This window comes from Callithrix jacchus, chromosome 4 (genome assembly GCF_049354715.1).
Source record: "Callithrix jacchus isolate 240 chromosome 4, calJac240_pri, whole genome shotgun sequence".
In the NCBI taxonomy this organism is placed as follows: Eukaryota; Metazoa; Chordata; class Mammalia; order Primates; family Cebidae; genus Callithrix; species Callithrix jacchus.
In genome coordinates this window covers 112563550-112587710 of record NC_133505.1, presented here as the reverse complement: position 1 = coordinate 112587710, position 24161 = coordinate 112563550, and the positions used below count along the sequence as shown (strand labels likewise).

Genomic DNA, 24161 nt, shown 5'->3' with positions numbered 1-24161 from the left:
CTCATCAAAGGGTCCTTTGTCATTGCATTTGCGCTTGGTTTGAGGGACACTATAAGATGCAGCCATGTAGAACTCTTGGCTGGACATATTGCAGGGATGCGGAGAAGGATGTTAGGTACCATCTAACTTAATATCCTCTCTATGGAGACTGAAGGGAGAGATTTATCTCATTTTGAAATGCTTTTTCAAAGAAAAGCTTTTCTTTTTCTCACCTCTTGTCCTTTAGACAATGAGGTCCATGTACTTGATCATGAATCAATTTAAACAGTTATATAGAACTTTATGAATGTGTGTTTCTGTAAAGTAATTGTTTCTGTTATCACACTATCATTCATTTATGTGTTTATTTGCATTGTTAATTTGATGCAAATTACTGTAAATCTTTCAGAGGAAAAATTGACAGGGAGGCAGTTATAAATACATGAAAACTGTTTCTTTCACCTCACCAGTATGATATCATCTACCCTTGTGCATTCCAACCACCACTATCCTAATTCTAAATTTCATTATGTCTTCAATTGAGTAAGATTCCAGTTATTCTCTGATACTGAGTCTCTCCCACAGCCTTTAACCCATTTTAACTTTACAAACAGATTGATCTTCCTGATATATTTGCCTGTTTGGAAACTATCAGATAGTTGAGCACTATCTACAGAATAGAGCCCTAACTTCACTGTCTGGTATTCAAGTACTTTCACCTTCTGGACCCAGTCTAACTTTTCAAATGTAGCTTCCTTACACATCCTATATTCCAGGCAATTTTGTTATATTTTATCTTATTTAGCAGTGATGGCTGTTTCTTTCATCTTATCTCTTTAAGAGGCTCCTGGGTATAAGTCCCTTTGTTTCTGCCACAGCATATAATAACATCTGTCACATCACAGATTCTCAGTAAGAGTTTACTGGCTGAGTGAATACAAAGCCCTTTCTGCAAAGGTGGTTTGATTCATGACACAGCAGCTGCTTGTAGAGCCTGTTGCTGTTTATGACTGTTTGAAATAATGTCAATATAAAGCTTTGGTTCAAAAGCACCTCCTGTCAACCACGATAGTTACATGCAAAACTGGTCTGTTGGTTATTATTTTTCAGAAGTCTGTGGTGATGTCTCATACTTTGAAGTTACCTTTATAGCATCTTTAATATGCATCGTCTGCTTATTTTGTTTACCTTTGCCCCACCTTGGCTTACTAGTCCAAAACTCATGTCAGCAACAATTAGTAAGAGTCTCTTAAACTCTGGGGTCCCTAAACAACCTGGCATGAAACTTGTCTCCCTTAGTTAATCCTTCAGGCATTCAAAGAATTATCGTGAGCTTTGATAGCACTTACACTGCTGCAATCATCATTAATTACTTCACGGCATTTCCAGAAGCAATAAAGTTTCAAAAGAAATTGTGTAACTGTTGCTTGTATCAAACATTTTTTAGCATTTATTGTACTTTCTGAACTCACAAACACCTACTTTTCTTATAGATCATATACTCTCAACTTTCTCACAGCAATAATTCAGAGGTTTCAAGGCTCTATTCAATATATTCTTTCATATGGTGGTCTATATATCTTTATAAACCTGAAAGTAAGAATTGAATTTTTAAAGGTTACTTGCAAGACCTCTAAACCATTCTTACACATAATAGGGTGCTTATACTAAATGCCTTTTGATAATAACATAAAACTAAAGAAATCATTTTCTTTTTTTTTTTTTCTTGATGATTTGGGTTTTAATTTTGTTTTTATTGCACCTGACAAAATACAGGTAGCTGATGGTCCCGCATTATGTTATTTTAATAAAATAAATTAAATTTAGTTGTAATGGCTGGCTCCTTTTAAAGTAATTCCCTACACTGGGACTGAATTTTTGTACTCTTTGTAACCCTCCACTGAATAGTATAAAAGTTAAGCAGAAAGTATGCTAAACTCAGTTAAGATGTTAAGTAATGTGTTTTATAAACTATTTGGTATGTACAGCTTTTTAAAAACACATAAAAAGAACAACCTTTGTGGTTCACAAGGTTGTGCGAACCCTTCAACTAAAAATGACTACAAGACTTGCCATCAGCTCTCTTCAGGACCACTGCTGGGTCAGAATCAGAAACAAACCTTGGGGCGCCATGAAATTTTTACGAAGTTTCAAACCAAAGCTAGGCTTTGCAGATAATAAATTGCTTGAGTAGGAACCACACATTATGTAAGTGCATGTGTGTGCCCCACAGGTGAGGGCAGAGGCTTTGTTTCCCTGGAGGGCTCTGGCTGGAGGCTGCAACCAGACAGGAGGGCTAGACTGCTACTCAGTACAGTACCTCCTGCTCCTTCAAGAGCCTCCCTAAAAGAGAAAAAGATTTACACTTCCACTTTGCTGCACATCTGGCAACAAGATTGCTACCCTGATTTGGGTTACTTGAGAGAACTCAAAAAAATGACCATCCTTAAAGCCCTAAAAAAAGTTGTGTTAACAGCTATGCCGGGCTCACTGTTTTACTGTTCTTGAAAGCTCTGTCAAAATTTTGACCATACATTAGATATACTAGAGAAATACACCACAGAGGAATCCTTTTATAGGGTTGAATCCTTCGGTAAGAAAAACAACTCTGCCACATTAGGGGCAGCTGCAAGTTTACTGTTTCTGGGGAGAAAAGAGCAATGATAAAAGCCAGGTTTGTGTTTTAAAGCAGTCAGTCCAAACAGTCTGAGTGGTTAGTTGTTACCCCTGAGGGACTTGAGGTGTAACTATATCAGCTATAAAACAGCAATTCCATACACTTAGTAGGTTACTTTATATCCTTCACTCTTACCCATGGCTGTAATAATGGAGAGTAGATGAGACCAAGGCTAAGCACAATTCCACTCAAATCCAAGCCACACGCCCCCTTGGCTGCAGTACAGGGAAGCTCTGCACACCCTGGCTTGGGAAAGTTTTGGTTGATGGAGCCCAAGATGCAGGGTGACCATCTACTCTTTAGGGTTCTGATGACTCCACTCCAGAAAGGTGCATGAAGAGGTCCCCAAGCTCTGTCATGTCGACATCTTCATTGTTGGGGACATGCTGGCTTTCTCGGTTCTCAATGAAATCCCAGAGCCGCACTGAATTAAAGAACCTCACAGTGCCTTGAGAACTGAGCTGTTTCTGAGGTTTCTCAGGCTCTGCTAGCTGCCCATCAGGGTAAGCATGTCGATAAAGGCATTTGCTTCCAAATGGGCAGGTCCCCTTGCCTTGCTCAAAGTATTTACAGGCTTTTTTCCCCATCCCCTGTTTGAAAGCTTCAATCAACTCGTTCTTTTTATTCTGATCTTCCACCCAGTACACACTTGGAATTACAAACTCTGATATCACACAGCATTCTGGACAAGACTTAATGATTTGGTTTTCAAATTGTTTGGCACACCGCCACTGTCGGATGCAGGACAAGCAGTACGTGTGATTGCAATTGGAGAGAATCCCAAATCTCCTCTCAGAAGCAGAGGCCTTCTCCAGGATCACTTCCATGCAGATACTGCACACTTTGTCCTGGCTTGCTTGGAAGGCAAAGGCCTTCTCCATCTCATGTTCGAATGTCAACATGCAGATCTTTTCGTGAGCCTTCCTCTGCTCTGGGTCGAAGGGGTGCAAGACTCGCAGCCTACAGATTTCACAGACCTCCCTGTGCAGGTAGACACAGGCATCCCCAAATCGGCACTCCCCAGCAGCTGCATAGGGGCACAGCTGCTGCTTATTGTTGTAGGAGCTGCTGGCCTCCAGGTCATCAAGGCCACTCCTAATGGCATCTAGGTAGGAAGTCGGCTTCATCTCGGGGCTGGGCTGGGAGTCACTGCAGCTGCCTAGATTACTCACCATGCTCGGGTTAGTCTTTCCTTCAGCCATGCCAGAGAGATTTCGGTCTCTGAGAACCAATGTTCTCTTGTCACGATTCCCAGGTTCATGTGAGTTAGTTTTCACAATGGATGCAGTGACCTCAGAAGGAGGGTGAGGACTGTGAAAAGTCGGAGAGGGTACATTGTGGGCCATGGTGCCCACAGCACCTCCAGCTGCAGCAGAGGGCCTTGTGTGGTCATATCTGCACCGAGTTCCATAGGCACAGTAGCCTTTCTGGTAGTACTTGCAGATGGTGGACGGCTTGCTGCTTGCCAAGTCATGTGAGAATAAGCACTGGCTTCCTTCCCGACACACACCATGCATAAAGTACCTGCAAGTAACCTGCTTGGTGCTCATGGTGGCTGGGCTGAGGGACGGTCGCCGAGCTGCAGCCTCTCACAGCCGCTGCCGCCTAGGCCTTCAAGAAATCATTTTCAATATGAGAGTTTATCTTTTTAGTTTTTCAAAATAATTCTTATGTAGGTTCATTTTTACATTAATTTTTATAACTTTCAGTTTTATCATATTCCACTTGCTCAATTTCCAAACACCTGTTAGTTGTTTGATGATTAACACAAAATGGTCAGTATTTAGTACATAATTCATAATTGTCCGAATCATACCTTTGGCTTCTCTCACCCACCTGCATCAGGTGAATAAACTCCACAGGGGACCAAAGTGGCTTTAATGCTTCCTAGATACATCCTTATGTAATGACTAGAATCAATTAACTGGTGTTAATGCTTCAAAAGAGATCTCTAATTAAAAATTATTTCTAATGAAAAATCTTTGTGTATTATCAACACATCAGGGATACAGATTTGCCGACTGAAGTCAATGGAACAGCTGTGAAGCTGAATCTGAGATGGACTGATCACTTCAGTCCGTCACTTCAGCGCTCATGAATAGGAATTGTCTAAGGTGCAGAGGCAAGAAGAGGTTCTCAGAGTGTCCCTACTCTGCATCTATCCGAATAAAGTCGTCCTTGCAAAGATGCTAGTCACAAGCTCCAAATGTCAGCTTCAAAGTCCCACCCTAAGGGTATTCCAATACCACTGTAACCTCTTTCTCCCCTCTCTCCACCTCAGATTTCCAGTGTGGTCAGACAGATTTGTTTGTCCTTCCCATACACACAGCTTACGTCAGTATTTATACTTCTTTGCTTGGGTTTTCTATTAATGCTTTTGCCTCTCCTCTTTGTAATCTTTGGCTATCAAATTCCATCAAGTCTAATTTCAAAATTCACTTCCTCCAAGATTTCTCTGATTGTAATAAATCCTGTGTTTCCTTACCCCTTATTCAGTTTGTACTAAAGGAAATCTCAACTTACAAAAGGGCTGTGTTCCAAAACTTTTTTTAAGGTAACTGATTTATTGTCTTGTAAGTATGTTATAAATGGTGATTTGATTCCCAGATAAGCCTCTAAAAGTCAATTTCTTGTAGCTGAAATATTACACCATAGCAAAAAGAAAAGAATGTCATTATGAATCACAGAACGGTTTCAATATTGGTTCTTAAAAAGAACAAGAAAGCAGGCCAGGTGCGGTGGCTCAAGCCTGTAATCCCAGCACTTTGGGAGGCCGAGGGGGGTGGATCACGAGGTCAAGAGATCGAGACCATCCTGGTCAACATGGTGAAAAAACCCCGTCTCTACTAAAAATAAAAAAAATTAGCTGGGCATGGTGGCACGTGCCTGTAATCCCAGCTACTCAGGAGGCTGAGGCAGGAGAATTGCCTGAACCCAGGAGGCGGAGCTTGCTGTGAGCCAAGATAGCACCATTGCACTCCAGCCTGGGTAACAAGAGTGAAACTCTGCCTCAAAACAAAAAAAAAAAAAAAAAAGAACAACAAAGCAACAAAATGGTGGGAGAAATAGTGTTTCCTTTTTCTCAAGTGTAGACTATTCTTTTTTAAAGAATAGGGATTATTGAGAAACATCGGTTTAATCAGAAAGAGATGGTGGGTAGAGAATTTTTCAGACTATAACATGACTTTACAGAGCTTTTGTTGTTACCAGATGTTGATGATTGTTATTTCTAATTTCACATCAAAATTCATAGTTTTTCCCTTTCTTTCATACAAATGCATCCATCACTAGCTTTACTTTTAGGCTTTACAGCCATCGACTGAGGGATAGTGATTTATAATGGAATAAAAGGAGAAACAAAGAATGGAAGGAAAAAAAGAAAGAGGCTGGGTGCAATGGCTCACACCTGTAATCCCAGCACTTTGGGAAGCTGAGGTGGGTGGATCACTTGAGCTCAGAGGTTGGAGACCAGCCTGGGCAACATAATGAAACCCCATCTCAATCAAAATATACAAAAATTAGCTGGTCATGGTGGCGTGCACCTATAGTCCCAGCTACTCAGGAGGCTGAGGCAGGAGACTTGCTTGAACCTGGGAGGCAGAGGTTGCAGTGAGCCAAGATCACGCCACTGCACGCCAGCCTGGGTGACAGAGAGAGACTGTCTCAATGAAAAAAAAAAAAAAAGAAGAAGAAAGGAAAGTGTTTCAAATAAGGTGAGGACATGCTTGGAGGAAGGAAAATTCTATGTGTGGAAATAATGTAGCTGGGGGATTGTAGAGTGCAGAAGGAGAGAGGCAGCATAGCAGGTGCATAGCCCTGGAAGGGGAAAGCCACCAGCCCCACGTCTTCCCTAGGCTAGGCACTGGGACTGCCGGGCTTAGCACAGGCCTCGTGTACAGCTCTTGACACAGAGGACTGAAGGATGTGCAAAATGCAGGGAAGGGAAAGTAAGTGGTTTTAAACTTTGAGGTTGAACATTATGAAATACCATTTTTGTAGGTCCAAACCAGTCAAATATGGCAACTGCATATAGTTGGACCTAGTATTATTTGATAAGTGTCCATCTAGGTTTTCTGTGAACATATATCAGAGTTTCTGAACTTAATTATAGGCTTTTTAGGAGCTAAGAACCATATCACCTGCTGTCTCTATAACCTGTACTCTGTGGGTATAAAATAAATGTTTTTCTTTTTTCAGTCAGGACTGATATAAAACAAGTTTTTTCTTGTGCCACTGGCTTAGGCTTCCAGTACAGAGACAGAGTTGAGTCACTAAAGCACAAAACATTCTTTCCCAAGAAAATATTTATTTTGTTTAACAGGATTTTAAATTAGGGAGTGTTATCTCATCAGGTAGAATGAGGACTCATGAATCAACAATCTCTGCACACAGGAGATTTTTATTTCTGCAGTCAAGACAAAGGTAGAAGCTTTCACTTTGTGAAAACTGGGCACAATCTAACAGAACTGCTGAATCCACATTCGTCAGTTAAAAATATCTTCATATTGTCTTTACACCAAATTTTTAAAAATATTAATGATTCAAAAAGGAGACAAACTTTTTTATAAACTGGATAATGGTAGGATATATAAAAATGCTTCTAAAAACGAGAAATTCATAAAATTAAAAAGGAGATAACTTTTATTCGATTTTTAAATTTCACACATTGTTTAAAATGGAAGAAAAAAGGCTATTGGTATTTTTCCTAGCTTTGAAAATTGCTTTTTACTGAAAAGGATCGAAATGTTTTATCAGAAAAATAAATTTCCCAATCTGTCATTCCTTCTTTTTTTTAAAAGAAGAACATCTTAGGTTTTCCTCATATAAGAAATAGCAAAGTATTTCTCTCTTTTTTGTTTTTTCATTTTTTAGTAAGTTGAGACCAGGCCTCATTATGCTGCCCAGGCTAGTTTCAAACTCCTGGGCTCAGGTGATCCTCCCACCTCAGCTTCCCAGAGTGTTGGGATATAATGAGCCACTGTGCCTGGCCATATTTGTCTCTTGTTACCAAATTTAACAGTTAACAATTTATGTCACTAAACTTTAAATATGAATGAGAAAATCACGTAACTGCAATTACTATTAATTTATATATTTTTGAAAACTGAAAAGATTTGACATCAAACCATTACATGAATCATTCCAATGGATCATTCATTTTGTCCTTTTGCTTTCTGATCAATGGTTTATCTGTTTTACTGATAGAAAAGGAAGATATTGATCAATCTAAGAAATACCATACAAAAACCTCAATTCTCTGCTTAAAATGTAAGCAAGGTATGGGAAAGCAAAACACATATGGATTTACTATTTATGTGTTTATAGAAGCAGCCACACACAGACACAGGGAAGGCCACGTGACAGCGGAGGCGGAGACTCGAGTGAAGCAGTGGCAAGCCAGTGAGAACACCCAGGATTGCTGGCAACCACCGGAAGCTAAGAAGAGCAAGGAGGGATCCTGTCCTAGAGCCTTGAGAAGAAGCACGGTCCTGCTGACACCTTGATTTTGGACTTCCAGCCCCCAGATTGAGAAAGAAAAAACTGTTGTTTTAAGTGACTGTGTTTATGGCAACCTTAGGAAACCAATATGCTGTGCTACCCCAAAGTGAATGTGCATTTTATTTTATTTTATTTTTGAGACGGAGTTTCGCTCTTGTTACCCAGGCTGGAGTGCAATGGCGCGATCTCGGCTCACCGCAACCTCCGCCTCCTGGGTTCAGGCAATTCTCCTGCCTCAGCCTCCTGAGTAGCTGCGATTACAGGCACGCACCACCATGCCCAGCTAATTTTTTGTATTTTTAGTAGAGACAGGGTTTCACCAAATTGACCAGGATGGTCTCCATCTCTTGACCTTGTGATCCACCCCCCTCGGCCTCCCAAAGTGCTGGGATTACAGGCTTGAGCCACCGCGCCCGGCCGTGAATGTGCATTTTAAAAGATGACTTCAGGAGAGGCAATGTTTAACACAGAGATGAAATAACAGGTATTTCTGGCATCAGTAATAACTCAGAGGAAGAGATCTTCTTAGGGACCTTGGCCTTCAGAGTAGTTTTTAAACGAAGTTTGGCATGTACCAGTCTCTTCCAGGGAGGTGCAGGCCAGGCTGTGTCTGAGTAAAGCACTCTACTAAGCCCCCAGAGGGAGGAAAGATAAATAAAAAGATGTACATGCCCCTTGTGGTTTAGGCACTCCAAAGACACCCAAAGTCCCAAGATCAAAAAGTGCTGTCTCAAAAAATAAGAAACCTTGAAATAAAATCAAGGCATACTGAGAGAGAATCTCTAAGCTAAAGAGAACTGTATATCTCTGTATCATCTATTGCATTAAATCCCAGCCATTTACACCATATCAAAGATAATTTCTGGTGGCTAAAGAATTAAAGAAACATCAAATCATAAAGATTAGAAACATATGGCATATTAGAGGGGAAGGAAAACAACTTCCTAAGATTAAAAGCAATGAGAGAAATAAAAAAAGGCTAGGTACAGTAGCTCATGTCTATAATCCTAGGACTTTGGAAGGCCAAAGCAGGAGGATCACTTGAGTCCGAGAGTTCAACACTGGCCTGAGCAATGTAGCAACACTCTGTTTCTACAAAACAAAATCAGGAGTGTGGTGGTGCTTGCCAGTAGTCCTAGCTACTCAAGAGTCTGGGGCAGCAGGATTGCTTGAGCTCAGGAATTTGAGGTTACAGTGAATGAACATTGTACCACTGCATTCCAGCAGCCTCGGTGACAGAGCGAGACTATCTCAAAAAAAAAAAAAAAAAAAAGAAGAAAAATATTGGTCGTTTTACTATGCAAAAATAAAAATTTCCATACATTAAAAAAAGTTAAAGGCCGTAACAAGCCAAGAAAATACTTTCAACAAATATACTTGATGATTAAGAAACATACTAAAGAAACTATGTAAATATATAAGAAAATTATTAGCATACCCAATGAGATGAACAAGGGAAATGAAAAAAATAAAGCATTTGAATAAATAAAGGTTAATAAAAATATTTTTCCAACTTCACTATATGCAAATTAAAGTAGCAACAAGATACAATTTTATTTGTTTTGTTTTTAGAGAAGGGGGTCTCTCTGTTGCCCAGGCTGGAGTGTAGTGTTTATTCATAGGTGCAATCATAGTGCACTGCAATCTCAAAATCCTAGCCTCAAGTGATCCTCCTGCCTCAGCCTCCTAAGTAGTTCGGACTACAATTGTGCACCACTATATCCAGCTTGGGATACAATTTTAAAATTGATAATGTTCAATGGTTTATTTTAACATACTACTCGAGGGGGGTGTTATATTAATTACTACAGTCTTTTAGTAAGCAATTTATTCATTCTTATCAAGAGACTTAAAATGCTACTATACCTACCTCTTATAACTACTTTTAGGAAATGATTTGAAGAAAATAATTTTCAAAGCATTCAAAAATCTATTTACAAAGATGCTTATGGTAATATTATTTATTATAACAAAATCTGCAAACAACTCGACCCATTTAGGTAATGACTAAGTATATTATTACATATCCATATTATGGAATGCCATTTATCCATTAAGTCACGGGGCAAAGCTTGTTATTTAATCGGTAAGTAGAAAAGTAGAATAAGAAATCGCATGGGCCAGGTGCAGTGGCTCAAGCCTGTAATCCCAGCACTCTGGGAGCATGAGGCGGGTGGATCATGAGGTCAAGAGATCGAGACCATCCTGGTCAACATGGTGAAACCCCGTCTCTACTAAAAATACAAAAAATTAGCTGGGCATGGTGGTGCGTGCCTGTAATCCCAGCTACTCAGGAGGCTGAGGCAGGAGAATTGCCTGAACCCAGGAGGCGGAGGTTGCGGTGAGCCGAGATCGCGCCATTGTACTCCAGCCTGGGTAACGAGCGAAACTCTGTCTCAAAAAAAAAAAAAAAAAAAAGAAATTGCATGTCAACTATGTCACATATCTAAGAGCATACTGAAAAGAAATACACTAAAATCTTCACAGGAATCATCTCTGGCTGGTTGGATCATGAGTAATTTCTATTCTTTCTGAATTTTCCAAAATTGATATTCATTCTCTTATAATAAGAACAATATTTAATGAACATGTTTTAAAACTCCTAATAGGTTCCTCAGGGAAATTTAAATAAGGCTTTTGAGTGGCAGTGATAGAAAGTAAAACTCTGATGATGGAACAGACCTTAGATTTTGTCTGCCAGTCTTAATTCCTTTTTCCAAATTTTTTAGGCCAGTAATTCCCAATCTAGACCTTGGAATAATAACCCAGATTATTGTCAATTATCTTATCAGAGTCACAGATTTTTTCTTGGATGGTTTCCAAGACACCACTTGTTTTTAAAATTTTCAAGGGCCAGGCGTGGTAGCTCACGCCTATAATCCCAGCAAAGTGCTTAAGGTCAGGAATTAGAGACCAGCCTGGCCAACCTGGTGAAACCCTGTCTCTATGTAAAATATAAAAATGAGTTGGGCATGGTGGCAGGTGCCTGTAATCCCAACTACTCGAGAGGCTGAGCGGGGGGAATCACTTGAACTCCGGGAGGTGGAGGTTGCAGCGAGCCAAGATTGCACCACTGCACTCCAGCCTGAGTGACAGGATGAGACTTCATCTCAAAAAAACAAACAAACAAACAAATAAACAAAATTTGCAAGGAAAACAATACTGCAGAAAAATTCACCCTGTATAATGCAGTCAACATGTTTTGACATTTGTCAGAGAATTAAAAAGCAATCATTACAAATTATTGTAATGTAATTTTGTAGGTTGGGGGCAGTGACTCATATCTGTAATTCCAGAACTTTGGGAGTCCAAGGCTGCAGCTTTGCTTCAGCCCAGGAATTCAACACCAACCTGGGCAACATAGTCAGGCCCTGTTGCTACAAAATTTTAAAACATTAGCCAGTTGTGGTGACCCCTGTAGTCCTGGCTACTTGGGAGGCTGAGGTGGGAGGAGGATGGCTTGAGCTGAGGAGTTTGAGGTTGCAGTAAGTTATGATCACACAGTCTGGGTGACAGAGGGAGAGCCTGTACCTAAAAAACAAAAACAAACAAAAACAAAACATTGTAGTGCTGGCAGCTAGACTGAGGTACGTGGACAGGAGGACACAGAAATTAACAGGAGAATGGCTTTGCTTTGTTTTGTTTCCTGTTGCGCATAGTTTCAAAATCATTTATTTTACCTAAACAGGGGACAGGGAACAAATAATGAAGGGGTACCCTGATTCCATTCATTGCTGCATTTTTCAGTGATCTGTACCTTTCATTTACCATACAGCTTCTTTTTGTTATCTATACACATTTTACAGGACAAATAAATCCATAAACTGAAACTGGTAGAGATTTATGAGCAAATCTTTCCCCTTGCAAAGTGATCCAGGATAAAATCTTATTTATTATTCTCTAGATTTTATTTTCCATCAGGGGTTAGCACACTATGGCCTGCAGGCCAACACCAGCACACTACCTGTTTTGTAAATAGAGGTTTTTTTTTTTTTTTTTTTTTTTTTGAGACAAAGTCTCACACTGTCACCCAGGCTGTAGTGCAATGATGCAATCTCGGCTCACTGCAATCTCTGCCTCCTGGGTTCAAGTAATTCTCCTGCCTCAGGAGAATTGCTGGGACTACAGGTGTGCGCTGCCACGCTCGGCTAATTTTTTTGGTACTTTTAGTAGAGATGGGGTTTCACCATGTTGGCCCAGATGGTCTTGATCTCCTGACCTCGTGATCCACCGGCCTCTGCCTCCCAAAGTGCTGGGATTACAGGCGTGAGCCACCTCACCCAGCCGTAAATAGAGTTTTATTGGAAGAACCACACAGAGACTGTAATGCAGCCGTTTCCATGGCTGCTTTAGTACCACAATGGGAGGAATTTGAGCAGCTGCAATACAGACTATGCGGCTGACAGTGCCTAAAATACTTACTACCTAGCCCTTTAGAGAAACAGTTTTCAACCCCTGTTTTAGGAATCTAGAGGCTTGCTTGACACAGTTGTCTTTTTTATGCACTTTTTAACGTTCATTAAAGAGGAATAAGCACTCCTAAAACTCTAATCAGTATTATCAGATAATTCTATTATAACACACGCTCAAGTTTATCCAATCCTGGATAAACTTAAAGACAGGAAAAATTGCCCACATTCTTAAATGCAATTCAAAATCTGAATAATTCTGAAATTAACTTAATTTTCTTGACTACTGTGTAGCTGTCCTCCAAAATGTCCCACATGATCCTCACCTCCTGGTATTTGTGCCTGTGTATAGTCCTCTCTTACACAGAAGTGGTGATACCTCACTTCTAAGACTAGGTAATGACAGTGTCTCTCTCTTCAAACTACATAATCTATTGTATTACAAAGCATCTCCAACACAGTTGTACAATTTCTCTTGATGGACCTCCTTCCATTTAAAATTTCTGAAGTGAGCAAAGTCATGCAGAAAACATTAATGAAAGTACATAGTAGAGTGGAAAAACTCCTCTTTGCATTAACAGTGATTCATGTCCCAAGGAATCTAGGTTATGAGGTACAATTAAGAGACTCATTATTTGAATATTTCACTCTCAAAGAGCTTCAAGAGACAAGAGGCATTTAGAAGACAGCAATGATTTTGCCAGGCTAGAATTAATATTCTGGTCATTAAGAACATAATCGGTCTTTAGAGCAATGTTTTCAATAAAACAAGCATTTATATCATAATTGATGCCTAAGTAACAATGTAAAGGAGCCTTCCATGTCAGCATAAGCTTGTGGGTGGCAAATTCATCACGTCATTTGCACCTGATGATGATATCTGATTCCATGAAGCCAGAGTGGGCCCATACCAGATCCTGGCCTTGACAGAATTCCCAGAGATCCAGCTGGCCTCTGTAGGGTGGGCGCTGGAAGGTACAGAAACATTCCAAAAGGGCCCCTTTCTTACTTCTGCAGGCAAGTCTCATGACAAACTACTTAGGGTGTTCAATAACAAAAATACAGCACATTACAAAACAGTGCGGCCATATCTTTGTGCCTCTTCCCCCCTCATAATTCAGTCAGTAAGACAGAACCCAGTGACTTTTTTTCAGGTTGGTATATTTGTTTAACTGGAATGAGCAATGTATTTGCCCATCTAGGTTTATAATCTCAATTTATTTTTGTCTCTTTTTTTCAACTTTTATTTTAGAATCAGGGGGACTCATGCAGGCCTGTCCCAAAGGTGTATTGTGTGATGCTGAATAATCTTATTTTAGAGTGTAACTCAGACATGGTTCTCAAGATGGTTTAGAATCTAAATGCTTTAGTTTAAAAATGAAAGATTAAAGTGTCCAGCTAAGAAGGTATTTATGTCATACTTAAGCCGGTTGTTGACTATTTTGAGAGAGGTTTATTCCAAAGCTGGATTTAGGAAACTATATGGCAGAAGACTAGTGAATTCATTTTCAGGAGCCTGTGGTAACTTGTCTCCAAAGACAGTCCCTACACTGGGTGTGGTGGCTCATGCCTGTAATCCCAGCAATTTGGGAAGCAGGTGGATCACTCGAGGTCAGGAGTTTGAGACCAGCCTGGCTGATGTGGTGAGATTCCATCTCTACTAAACATACAAAAATTAGCCAGGTGTGGTGGTGCATACCTGTAGTCCCAGCAACTCGAGAGTCTGAGGCAGGAGAATCACTTGAACCCGGGAGACGGAAGTTGCAGTGAGCCAACATCACACCACTGCACTGCAGCCTGGGTGACAGAGTGAGGCTCCATCTAAAAACAAAGACAAAGACAGCCCCAACAATTGCCCCATTTCTGTACCGCATGCAGCTCCTCACTTCAAAGCATAGTTCTTTTCCTCTCCTGGGCTACATGTAAGAGGTGCAGCTACCCCACTGCTAAGGCCCCACATGAGATGATAGGGGAAGAAACTTCAAACCCAACAGACAGCAAGAACTTAGGCCCCACACATGTGACTCCAGTGGAGTGGCTCAGCCAGCTCCCACTATTCAAGCTACCCTAAATGACACATCAGGCATTTGAGTGAAGGAACCATGTTACATGTTCCCACCTCAGAAAGTCCCAGATGCACCTTACAAACAATAAAGAATCATTACTTTAGTTCACCAAATTTGGGGGTAGATGTTATCCAGCAATAGATAACTGAAGCAGGCTAAAGGCACATAGCTTTATGCTAAACTCCCTTTTTTTTTTTTTTTTGCCAATCAGTTTGAGCTTATGAGGTTGCTCAGGTTAGCCTTGAACTGATGACCTCGGCTTCGCAAGCGCCATGACCTCCAGCGGGAGCCACTTTGGACCCCTAAACTCCTTTTTCTTTTTCTTTTTGAGACAGGGTCTTGCTCTGTTGTCCAGGCCGGAGTGTAGTGGCACCATCATGGCTCACTGCAGCAATCCTCCTGCCTCAGCCTCCCAAGTAGCTGGGATCACAGACATGAGCCACCACACCCAGCTAAGTTTTAAATTTTTCTGTAGAGATGGGGGCCTTGCTATATTCCCCAGACTGGTTTCAAATTCCTGGACTCAAGTGATCCTCCTGCCTCGGCCTCCCAGAGTGCTGGGATGGCAGGCATGAGCCATCACACCCAGCCTAAAATCCATTTTTAATAAAAATATTATGCTGACTCATTTCTTATGAAAATCATCCATAGAAAATCCAGTTGTTCTAAGCCTTTATTAGAAGGAATCTGAAATCCAAATATATTTTAGAAATGATAGATAGATTCAAAGAGGATTTAAAAAAATAATATGTAATGTATTTCTGAATTGATCTTCTACTATTTTAAATAAACAGGGCAGTAGAAGAGGGCAAATAAAGAATCAACTCAATAGTACTAAGCACCTTGGCAATTCTAGTTTAATAGTAATAAGTACCTTTTACCCAGTGATTGCTGTAGTCCCAGTACTGTGCTAAGTATGTACTTTACATCTGTTACCTCATTTAATAATTACAACAAAGCTGTGAGATAGGTGTTATTTCTGGCATTTTATGCAGAGGAGGAAACTGAGGCTAAAAGGTTAAGTAACAGCCCTGTAGTCACACAGGAAGTTATGGAGCTGGGATCTGAACCTGACCAGCATTTAACTATTTACTGTGCTATAAGGCCTCCACTATTTTTTTTTTAAAAGGCTAGTCAAGTAAAGCAGTGGGAGTGGAGAAGGAACAAAGAAATCTGTAACTGGTTGTGATCAATTAGTTGTAAACACCACTGCACTCGGACCAGCCGGCCTCCACCTTTAATAATAAAATGGTTTCATTATTTGGTTACTTTCATGCTCAGAGAGGAGTATATCCCATAGCAATATTAGCTAAAAATAAAAACTGTATTTGTCTAGAATAAGTGACTTAAAGTATTTTGTATGCAATTTGGCATCCCTTTGCATTTAAACTATGGTATTTGGCCAGTCTCATCTCATGCCACATAGTTCCTCTAAGCAAAATATATATATATAACTCCCTATATATAGAAGGATACAGGAGAAATTCTCATATGCAGCATGGACATGTGTCCTTTTGTTAGTTGATTTTACAGTCCCTAAAAGAGTATTTGTCATATAAAAGGGAGAACTGAGGCACAACACCTTATTCCCAGATCAACCTCCCCCACCCCCGACTCCAATCAAGTACATGTCATCCTTTCATTATTCAGAGAGGGCATAACCCTGATTAGCAAGGCTGTAAATGGCGACATATTCCACATAGAGATGGAAAATAGAAGGAAACGAAAGGAAAATAATTTTGCCAAAAGGTAAAATTTTCAGGTCATCAACTCTGCCAGCCTTACAGATTAGTTTTATCCATTTCAAAGAGTCTAAAACACTGTAAAAATCTCCATAAAGAGAAGTTGTTCGAATACCAAGCGAAAATCTAGCTTGGGTTGTTTCTAGAACCTCAATGAGCAACTTGCATTCACAAAAGATCAAGGGAAAGGATACTCTAGTTTATTTGATAAAAAGTTGGAGAAGAAGCCTCAACTGAGAACACCTGATCTGTTACTGCCGCAAAGCTCCTTTATGGCCTCTTAGCTGTGCCAAATTATGCTAGAATATGGGGTGATGCTTTGATGCACAGAAAGGACAATGAACTGAAGGACCCAAACACTTGCCTTATACCAAACATTTTCTTTGTGTCTCTAGGGCAAAAGAAGAATCTGATCTGGTATCAAAAGACCTTACATAAATGCCATCTCTGCCACGTCTAACTGTGCCACTTTGGGCAAGACACTTTATCTCTCTGACTTGAAGATTCTTTACCTGTAGAATAAGGGTGACCATATGACACGCCATAGGGTTGTTAGAGGATTTAAATGAGATAGTACATGTGATTGCACTTTGTCAACTGCTAACCTTATTACGTATTTTAATTCTTATTAGAGTCCCGGAAACATTTTACTATGTATCACATAAGTATACTGCCTTCAACTTTCCAAAGAAAATATAGCAGATGTGAAAGTCCAAACAAATCAATTAAAAAAAAAGAAAAGTAAAATATACCAGATATTATGATTCATATTTTTTTTTCAAACGAAGTCTCACTCTGTCACCCAGGCTGGAGTGCAATGGTGTGATATTGGCTCACTGCAACCTCCGCCTCCCAGGTTCAAGCGATTCTCCTGCCTCAGCCTCCTGAGTAGCTGGGATTACAGGCACATGCCACCATGTCCAGTTAATTTTTGTATTTTTAGTAGAGATGGGGTTTCACCATGTTGGTCAGGCTGGTCTCAAACTTCTGACCTCGTGATCTGCCCGCCTTGGCCTCCTAAAGTGCTGGGATTACAGATGTGAGCCACCGTGGTCAGCCTCATCATATTGATTGTTTACATAAGACATAAAAAGGTGAGAAGAGTGGAGATATTTAATTTTCAGTGCCTGACCAATTTCTAACATACTATGTCCAATTCAATAGAAATATTCATTAATTCACTCAACAAAGAAGTTTTTGTGTGTCTTACCACAGTGAACAAAATACCCTCAGGGAGCTTACATTTTGAATGAGACATAGAACAAACACAAAAAAAGCCAATATTAATTATTATGTCAGGTATTGATAAGTTCTACAAGGAAAAATGAAGTGGCATCAGAGGATAAAGTGATGAAAGTTACTGTCTTAAGGGCAGTTGAACAGAGATCTCTCAGGAGGAAAATATTTGAACAGAGACTTAAATAATGTGAGGGGGATGAGCCAAGCACACCTGGGGAAGAGCATGACCATATAGAGGGAACAGCAAGCACAGAGGCTTGAGCTCGATGCTGTCCAGAAAATGAAAAAGGCCTGGGAGGGCTGCGAGAGGCAGACGGAGGCAGGAGGTGATGTAGTTAGGGACCAGGCCAGGAGTCAGGTAGCCTTGGATTTTATTCCGAGTGTAATGAGGAAGCACTGAGGGGTTTTCGGCAGGGGAAAAACACCATTACATTTAGGTTTTCCAAGAATCCTCTGGAAAAAATTTTTTTTAATTAAAAAAAAAAAAAAGAATCTCTCTGGCTAATATGTAGACTTCAGTGGGGAGAGTGGGTGGCAAGAGACAAAAGACAAAGACCAGAAGGCTGCTATTTGAATAATCCAAGCTAGACATCAGAAAAGGATGGACTAGGATGACAGCAGCTGGGAAGGAGCTAAGAAGTGTGGTCGGATTCCAGACACATTTTAATGATAGAATGATACTGACAGAATAAAGGTGGGGTGTAAGAAGAAGAAAGCTTTCCAAGATGATTCCAAGATTTTGGGGGCTGAAATATTGCATTATTTAGATTTACTGAGATAGGGAACATTCAGGAAGGAGAAGGTTTTTGGATATAATTAATCAAGAGCTGGGTTTTGGACCTGTTATCTAATATGGTACAAAAGCATTAGACATTCAAGTTGAGAGGCTGGGAAGGCTGATGGATACATGTGTTTGGGATGCAGAGAGTTGGATATTAGAAATATAAATGTGGCGTCAGAATCATACAGATGATTTGAAGCTGTGAGCCTAAATAGCTCACCTAGAAAGCAAACGCAGAGAAAGGAGCTCCAAGAACTGAGCCCTGAGGCCCTTCCACATTTCAAAGTTGGGAAAAGGACGAATAACCAGCAGAAAAGACAGAAAGAGATTTCATGAAGATAGGAGGAAAATGAGAAGGGCCTAGTGTCACAGGACACCAGTGTAATAAGGAAACCTGGAGGCGTTGCAAGATGCTGCTCATAATTTGAGTAAATGAGGTCTAAGAATTCATTACTGAATTTGGCAGCATGGAAGTAAATGACAGCCCCTAAACCTGATGTTTCCTTCCATGTGGAAGGAATTCATTCAGTTGACTCTAGGCCCCTCTTCTCACTCTTCCTCTGTGGAGACAGTGACTTCTCTGGTTGAAAAACTTGGGTAGAATAAACAAGCATGCCTGGTGCATTCCTCCTCCTCTTAGGAGCCAGCCCCATGCAGGCAACAGGCATTCTTCTCTGCTTCTCCAGGGGCAGACTCTGCCCACTGGGGACACCTGAGCTTTCCTAATCTGTCTGGAACCCAGGGAAGAAAATAATATTATTCTGATATTGACTGTGGGCTTGAAAAAAAAAAACCAGTGTTATTAATTAGGCAAATTAATAACCTCAAATACCTTTGAGACCTCAAGAGCTTCATAGACTGTTTCAGGTGAGCCCAATTGGAGTGGGTTCCAATCAGAAAGGGAAAGAACGTAGGATAAGAGGAAATGAAAACAGAAAGTATAAACACTCCTTTGTGTTTTTTTTTTTCTGTAAAGAGGCTCAGATAAATGAGTGGCTGTGGGGTCTAGGAAAGTGTGTGTGTATGTTTAAGATATATATTACAGAGCATCTGTACATTGATAGGAACAACCAGTAGAGACAGGAAGAATTGTGATGTGGGAAGGAGGGAACTTTGGATAGGAAAGAGGGGATGGGGTCAGGAGCTGCCTGTCCCACCTCCGCCACACTCCCTGTTACTTTGTCATTAGCAGCAGTTTCACAACCTCCAAAACCTCAATTTATCCTACTCCTTGACTTTACTTTCTATAGTTGCAACTAATTCCCTTCAGTATAGGGTTTTTGGTCCATTATCATCATGCCTTTGCATACAACCTCAGCTCCATCACCCCTAACTTATTATAGTCATCTGGGAAAACTCCAATACTGACATAGGCAGTTTGTCTCAAATTGTCTCAAAAAAAAAAAGAGGAGGTGGGTAATTGGCTCTCTGGGTAGCCTCCTTCTGGGGCTGGTCCTTCAGGCCAAATGCAGTAGGGAGGGTGGACGAGTAAAATGTTCATGTGAGTAAAATGGTCTTGTGTCATCATTAGGTTTTTATTGAAATATACATTGTTAATAACGTTTGTGTGTGTGTATTTTTTTTTTTTTTGAGACGGAGTTTCGCTCTTGTTACCCAGGCTGGAGTGCAGGCGCGATCTCGGCTCACCGCAACTTCCGCCTCCTGGGTTCAGGCAATTCTCCCGCCTCAGCCTCCCGAGTAGCCGGGGTTACAGGCACGGGCCACCACGCCCAGCTAATTTTTTGTATTTTTAGTAGAAACGGGGTTTCACCATGTTGACCAGGATGGTCTCGATCTCTTGACCTTGTGATCCACCCACCTTGGCCTCCTAAAGTGCTGGGATTACAGGCTTGAGCCACCGCGCCCGGTCCATAATGTTTGTATTTTTGTTTGAAAGCTTCGGAAAAGCCAATCGATTAATTAAAAGAAGGTGCCAAATAGGAGAAAAAATATATTTTGTTGTGTTTTGTACTATGAGTTCCTAGAAAAGTAGTTTGGATATGAAATTTTATAAACCGAACATTTTTTATGGCTTGCTAGTTAAGACATTAAATTGCTTCGAAAAGTGGAAACCCTTTGTAATGCGAACAACCCTTTGTTTTGTTTCTAATATTTTGCCTTTTGTATATTAGGTTATCTTAAATCATGAGAGAGAGAGAAGGAAGAAAAGGAGTGAGAGGCTGAGCACAGTGGCTCACACCTGTAATCCCAGCACTTCGGGAGACGAAGGCAAGCAGATTACTTGAGCCCAGGAGTTTGAGACCAGCCTGGGCAACATGGCAAAACCCTGTCTCTACAAAAAATACAAAAATTAGCGAGGCATGATGGTGTGGGCCTGTAGATCCAGCTACTGGGGGCTGAACCGGGAGGATCACTTGAACCCAGGTGATTGAGACTGCAGTGAGCCATGATCGCACCATTGCACTCTAGCCTTGGTGACAGAGACCTTGTCTCAAAAATAAAAAAAAAAAATTAAAAATTAAAAAAATTTTAAAAAGGGAGGATTGGAGGGCTGGAGGAGGAGATTTAAAAAGTAAAAGTGAATTAAATCCTTTAGTATTTAAAAAATAGTACCTCCATAGTTCAACTAGAAAAGTTCACTGGAACCAAATTATATCGTTCTAGTGCTTCAATATAAATCTCTTATATTGACAAATAGCATAAATGTTATGCTTCTATCTATAACACAGGTAAAAATGTTTCTGCTGCAGTTTTCATGGAAATTGCTCTACAGATCAAACTTTTTAATCTACGGAATTAATCTAAGAAAGATAAAGGAAGTTTTTTTTTTTTTTAATTCTGTGACTTTAGCCAATGCAAAGGAAGATTTTAAAGTTCAATATCAGCCTGGGCAATATGGGGAAACCCCCTCTCTAAAAAATATATATACAAAAATTAGCTGGGCATGGTGGCTCACACCTGTAGGCCCAGCTATCAGGAGGCTGAGGTGGGAGGATCACCTGAGCCTAGGGAGGTTGAGACTGCAGTGAGACATGATGGCCTGGGCAACAGAGTGAGACCCTCTCTAAAAAAATAAAAAACAAACAAAATCCTACTGGGATTTTGATGAGAAAGGCATTAAACCAAGATCCCTGCACTCAAGAATTGACCAACCACTTAGTCATGTGAAGACTACGTTCTAATGGGGTTGTGGCCTTAAAGAAAATATGTGTGGATAGGCTGCAGGAATCCAAAAGGGAGTCACCAATTCTAATGAGAAGAGGTCAGAAAAATACCCACAAACTGATGTCAAGGTCCAGAACACTGAAAGAAACTTGAATCTGGGATTGACATGGTTTGGCTCTGTGTCCCCACCCAAATCTCATCTTATAGCTCCCATAATTCCTACGTGTGGTGGGAAGGACCTGGTGGGAGATGACTGAAACATGGGGGCAGGTCTCTCCCATGCTGTTCTCATGATAGTGAATGGGTCTCAGGAGATGTGATGGTTTTAAAAACGAAAATTTCCCTGCACAAGCTCTTTTTTTTTGCCTGCTGCCATCCACGTAAGATGTGACTTGCTCCTCCTTGCCTTCCACCATGATTGTGAGGCCTCCATAGCAACGTGGAACTGTGAGTTCTCCATTAAACCTCTTTCCTTTGTAAATTTCCCAGTCTCAGGTATGTCTTTATCAGCAGCACAAAAATGGACTGATACAGGGGTGGATGCTAAAAGTGGACAAGTTGAGAGCAGAAAGCTGAAACCATAGGAATGCTGAGACCCAAGCCCATAGATTAACCGGACAAGACTGAGTCATATCTGAGGCAGGGTCCACATAACATTCATGCAAAGCCCTCTGCTTTGGAGGGCCCCATGAAGAGGCCCTACTCGCTAGGCTCAGCTCTAGTACTCAGCTAAGAGCACCCTGAACCCAATTCCTAAAGAGCATATCCAGGTAGAGTCCTCAACCATCTTAAACTCAACGTATGTAAAATGCTATGGTTTCCACAACCCCATCTTACCCACTACCAAAAATGATTTTACATCAAGTTCTGTTAAGGGCATGGCAAAGGTAATACATCACCCAGACTTAAAACCTTGGAACTGCTTTCCACTCTTCTATTCCCGTGTCACTCACATCCAGCCAACTGCTGCCTCGCCAGAATTCTCCCTCCATTCTTATGCTTGTATCTGACTCATTTTCACTGCCTTTGTTGCCTCCTCCATCCAGGATCTTATACCCTGAGGCTTGAATAGTGACAATCATCTCATCTGTTCACCTTCCTTGGCCTCAAGTGCACTGCCCTCCAGTACTCCTGAGTGTGTTGACTGACTCAGTTTCTCATAGTGGCATGGCTTCCTGTCTCCAGTCCAGCACAGACCCACACCCTCAGGGAGCTTCCCCACAATCCCAGGAAGCTCAGAGGTCTCTCCCATTTGCACAGGTCCAGGGTTCTTCCAAAGTGCTGGGATTACAGGCGTGAGCCACCGTGCCCGGCCGGTCCAGGGTTCTTATTCTCCTTGCTGCTTTGTTGCCACATTTCACGTTTACCCTGACTCCTCTGGTATTTGGCATTATCAGCAATTGAGGCTCTACCCACACGTGGATGTACTAGAAAACAGAAGCTTACCGAAAAAACTCGACCTTTTTTTTCTATCTATCTATCTGTCTGTCTGTTACATCTATCTATCTATTTGGCTAGTCAAGTAAAGTAGTAGGAATGGAGAAGGAACTAGAAAATCTGTAACTGGTTGTGATCAATTAGTTATAAGCACCACTGCACTCAGACCAGCCAGACACAACCATTTTGACAGAAATTTTTGCCAGAGGGATTATGTGCTTCTTTGCCCTCAGAGTATGTTGAATGTACTTCATCTTCTCCTTCTGTGAAGATAGATAGAATCTCAGGACCCCAAACTCACCATGCCAAAGGAAAGTTAAGCTTGGGAACTGAGTCATGCAAAATCTGCTTTCCTTTTGTTCCCAGACAGACAGCTGTAACTTCACAACATCCTGTCATGGCTCCATTCCCTCTACTCCCTTTTTGCACATGTTTATCTTACATAAAATGTAGATTTACTGGGCACAAGACAATGCATACTTTTTCCTCCATTCCTCTTTTTACATGTAAAATGTAGATTTACTGAACCTAATCAGAGCCTGCAAGAATGTACCCATCTGCCTTATGATCCTCTCTTTTCTTTCCCCTCCAGATTGTTCTTTCCCCTTTAAATACTGAAGTTCCCAAAGCCCCCTTTAGAAAAAGCACAGGTCACCAATGCTCTTGCATGCTTATATTTTTCCCTGGGTGTGTCTTCAACCTTGGCTAAATAAACTTGTATTCGTTTTGAGACCTGCCTCAGTCACTTTTTGGTTTATGCTTCAATACTTGGAATGATATCAAAATGTACAAAATGACTGCATTGCACAGTCAGAGCCAACTGGGAGGACTTCTGTAGGGCTCATTCCTTGTTGTAAGTTGATGTTAAAGGTTTCTCATCTGCTAGATTTAGGAAGAACCACAGAATAAATCAGAGAGCTAAGTTTATTAGATCATTGACTTTATAGATACACAATTTGAAATCAGTATCATCTGGCCTAGGGACAGCTTCAGTTTTCTATGTGGAAAGGAATAGAGACTTCAAAACAGCTATATTTGCCTGCTCGGATGATTTTTTTCCTGCCTCAAGATTCTTGATTATAAGTCAGAGTGGCGCTTGCTAGAGGCTGTCTTTTGAGTGAGTGGCATAACAGAACATTTCCGTATTTAACTTCTCTGGTATGACCCCCCAATCACTTTAAAACTTGGAAGGAGGCCAGGCGAGGT

The 24161-nt window shown here is 40.8% G+C and overlaps 1 protein-coding gene and 1 pseudogene across 1 annotated transcript in view; both read right to left on the bottom strand.

Moving 5' to 3' along the window:
* Positions 1–24161, bottom strand: part of CRYBG1 (crystallin beta-gamma domain containing 1) — a 229099-nt gene that overhangs the window by 141207 nt on the left and 63731 nt on the right. The gene's annotated exons all lie outside the window — the stretch shown is intronic.
* On the bottom strand, positions 1687–4249 carry LOC100401355 (makorin ring finger protein 2 pseudogene; annotated as a pseudogene).